Here is a 4,426-nt window from a genome sequence, read left to right on the forward strand (position 1 = left end):
GTACAGTCAGGGTGCTGGATTTGGGATGGAACCCTCCATGCATGGTTAGGAGCTTTCGGGTCTTAACGTCCGTGGTCTGTATCTGTTCCTTTGGCCATGTCATGATGGTGTGTTGAGTTTGAGGAAAAAAAGAATGAATTCCATTTTGAAATGAGGCTGTAACATATACAAAATGTGGGAAAAGTCAATTGCTGTGAATACTTTGTGGAGGCACTCTAGCTGCTAGGATGATTAGATGAACGTTTGACACCTTCTTGAATGTTAAATTCAAGGCCCGGTATGTATAAAAGTCAAAACCAACACTATTACACGGCACCAATCCTTTTTAGTTGGTGACCTGACTTTTGGAATTGTGCTTCAAATAAATATAATGATTAGATTGTTAATCAATCATGTTCCTGTCACCATGGCCTAAAAAGTTCGCCAGCAATTTCCTTGAAAGAAAAAGAGTGAGCCTATGAAACTGCGATGTTGAATGTGATGCAGTTAAAAATGTTGGTGCATGTAACTTTTGTGCTGGGGCAGCAAGTTAGGCGGACCTGTGCAAAAAATTGGAAAATGTCATGCTTGAGAATGTCCAATCTAACGTTCGGCGGCATCTACACACCGAGCGATGCCGCCGAACGCAACTCAAGGTAGACCATTGTGAAAAAAATTCTTCACTGAACTGCAAATTTTGCAGCTCGCTCCTACAGGAAAACTGCAACCCTGTCTCGGGTTTTGAAGCTCCACATACAATATACTGTATACTACGAGTAGAGGAAGCATTTTTTTTCAGTACTTTGCCTTTTTTCAAAATTTCTAGAGAGCATCTGCTCTCACTTTGATCAAGTCCCATCAAACCCCCAACCTTCATGAGTCTTTATTTCATGCTACATCTATTATTTGTTTGCCCAATGAGATGTCAATACAATGAGCACTTGAACAAATACCAATTATCCTAATTAAGCCTACAGACAAGACTCTCCTTTACCTCTTAACATTGACTGTATGGGAAATTTAATTAGATGTTTAATGAGAGACACTTCTTGTTGACTGTTTTCAAATAAAGCCGCCACTGTTATTGTCTGCATGGTAGAAATTACATTGAGCTTTCGTTGTTGATATTTAGTGAGGTGCTTTACTGAGGGGCTGGACAGCTAAGGGCTGTGTTTTCTTGTTGATGCACGAGTCCTTTTTTCATTCAATCTGTTGATATACATTTGATAGCTTTCAGGAAGTTTCTTAAATGTAGCGGCGTTTTGTAATTGAATCCAAATTTCACCTTCACAGGATGCTGAACTTACTAGCCTCCATACTACAGAAGAGTAAAAGTGCTAAAGTTGACAGGAGCGTGCACGGGAAGTCAGAGTTGTTTTATGATTGCTCCACCCATCGTGCATACTGTTGCTGGAAAAAAGTTGTATAATTCATGGAGTTCTGTGCATGGGAGAATCTGCGCAGCCAGAAAAGTGCCTGGCTGTGCGCTTTTTCTGACTTAAGTACATGGGAGAGCCATCCATCAATCCATTTTCCGATCCGCTTATCCTCACAAGGGTCGTCGGGGGTGCTGGAGCCTATCCCAGCCGTCTTCGGGCAGTAGGCGGGGGACACCCTGAACCAGTTGCCAACCAATCGCAGGGCACACAGAGACGAACAACCATCCACGCTCACACTCCCACCTAGGGACAATTTTGAGCGTTCAATCAGCCTGCCATGCATGTTCTTGGAATGTGGGAGGAAACCAGAGTACCCGGAGAAAACCAGGCCCAGTGAGAACATGCAAACTCTACACAGGGAGGCCGGAGCTGGAATTGAACCCGGTACCTCTGCACTGTGAGGTGGACGCGCTAACCACTGGAGCACCAGGCCACCACATGGGAGATTATGCCCTTAAATCATTTTCGTGTTTTGCCTCATGACTTATTGCAATCGATATTTTTACACCGTACATTTTAAGACTTTAACAGTAGCACTGGTGCACTCGCCCGTGCCTTTGCATAGCTGGGATTTGCAGTATATTTAGTGGGATGTCTGACGTGGGTTCCGAAAGTCCAGAACCAAAGAGGATCCCACAAATATAGACCAAGATAGATTGTCTGACAAAAATCTATGAAAGTGCAAAGGAAGACCGACAAAGTACAAACACAATAAACCAAGAAGCGCTTGCAAAAGGCAAGGAGGAAAACATCAATTGTTTGCCTCAAAAGGACACGAGAAATCCAATGACAAGATAGAATAAAACCGAGAATAGCTGCAATACAAAAATATTTACGATGACAAAAAGAGAACAAAGAACATGGCAAAAGGACGATTAAGCGAGGTCAAGAACGTTTCGAGAATTCAGGAACTTGGTACGAGAGTCAACCAGTTCAGCGTGTATCCGAAGATAGCTGGCATAGGCTCTAGCACGATCCTCATGAGTATAAGCAGATCATATGATGGATGGATGGATAATTATTCTCTCAGCAAAACAATAGCATACAGACATGCAGCTAAATGTAACCCATTGTTATAATAACCCAGAACCCAGCATATTTTAGCACTTAAGCCTATCGAGAAGGACTCGACCAGTAAGAAAAAGAGTGGTCTTTCCGTTCTCCTGTGTGCGCTTCTCATGCATTAGTGTAATGCTGTTCGTCCTACTGGAATATCACAAGCTTTCCCACGATATTGCAATAATTATCGTATCATCAAATTCATACCGTGATAAAACAGGAACGGTGATATTTGGATATTGCGCCGTCTCAAATCATATTCCAAGACTGACCGTTGGCAGAGACAGATCAGAATTAAACTTTTTCTGTCGGAAAGCAGTGAAAAGCTCATCTGCTTACCACTGACCACCTGACCCAAATTGGGCCTCCAATTCATATATCACCTGTATACATTGTGGCCTTAACTAGCCTGAGTTTTAAAAAGGATGTGAGATGGAGATTCGGGAAACATTAAGTCCACTTCCTGCACCGTAACCCCATGTTTTTTTCTTTCCTCCGGCAACTTTAAATGTTTTCCACACATGGCTACAAATTCACCCAGATTCCGTCATTTATGAAAACCAACATACCCCAGTAATTTTTATGAAAAGTTTTGTTGCCCAAATCATCAAGAGACGAAAGCAAATTTTCAGGGTAGGAAAAAATCCTGCTGATTTCCCGGGCGCTTATTTGCAGCTGATATGCGACCAGATTTTTACCACTCAAATAGCAGTGTGCTTGTCATCAACAATTAAGCTCTTGTGCACTTATCGACATTGACTGTATTTGACTTGAGGGGTCATCTCACTGACTCAATCCAACATTATGTTTCATCGGACAGCAGAGGAGACCCATCAAAATGTCAAAAACCATGTGATTGGAGCGCATCAAGCCCCCTCCTGACACGCACGCAATACTCTCTGCACGCCTGGGAAAAAAAAAAAAAAATTAAGTGTTGTTAATTTTTTTTTTTTTTTTTTTTTTTACCATGACCCATACCCATTATCCTTGTCTGCATTCCAGCACCGAAGTCCTCCTTGGGCCTAAGTATTCATTTGAGTCCCCTTGCAGCCGCAGCAGAGGAAGCACATCATTAGGTTCTCTTTCAACATGTACATATGATTTACATTTTTAACCTTATAAGTTCTTTGTCACCATAGCAACGCTCTCATGAGGTGTTTTTTTTTTTTTTTTTTTACATCATGGCCACGCAATCCCTCATACATGATGTATGACGTGACTAACCAATGGAGTCACTATGTATATTTGGCGCATCGATGAAAACGCATTCGCAAAGAAGCACTCCAAAGAGCGTATTTGATCCATTTTAAATCCCCTGATAATGCAGGGTGACTCCCGCTCAAACAAAATCATAAGTTAACATCATTACCTCATCTCTAAATGATCCATTTTGACTGGTTTGCTCGGGGGGTGAAATTAAAATAATAACTGAACCAAACTCAGTGTGCCAAATGATTAAAGCCATGTTCGCACCACAGTTTTATTTGGAATGGTAACTCCTGATCTGGCTTTTTGTTTCCATTGGAGGGTGTGTTGGCAGGATGTTGATCGTTACCACCAGCTACGTTCATAGCATTACATCATAAAAGAAGAGTAACGAAACACAGGGTGCAAAATACTGAAATTTATGGGCAGTCAAAGCGCTTCACACTGTTACCTCATTCACCTGCTGATGATCCAGCATTAGGAGCAACTGGGGATTCACTATCTTGCTCAAGGTCACTTTGACATGGTTGCAATGGCCAGGGATCGAACCAGCAACCTCCAGGTTGGGAAATGACCACTCTCCCACTGAGACATGCCGCTCCGATAAGTACCTCAACCACCGAATTTAAGAAAGAAGCACAGTTTGCATAGATCTAGGCCACACTTGTCGGTATGCCACAGTTATCCATCCACGTTTTAAGATTAGAAGATACTGTATTTACACTAAAGGGTTGTTGTATATT

General features: G+C 42.1%; 1 protein-coding gene across 1 annotated transcript in view; it reads left to right on the forward strand.

Moving 5' to 3' along the window:
- The window catches only part of LOC109515058 (beta-1,3-galactosyltransferase 1-like), a 79,784-nt gene that overhangs the window by 52,852 nt on the left and 22,506 nt on the right, over positions 1-4,426 (forward strand). The gene's annotated exons all lie outside the window — the stretch shown is intronic.

The sequence above is a fragment of the Hippocampus comes genome, unplaced genomic scaffold (genome assembly GCF_001891065.2).
Source record: "Hippocampus comes isolate QL1 unplaced genomic scaffold, H_comes_QL1_v1.1 scaffold41, whole genome shotgun sequence".
Lineage (NCBI taxonomy): Eukaryota > Metazoa > Chordata > Actinopteri > Syngnathiformes > Syngnathidae > Hippocampus > Hippocampus comes.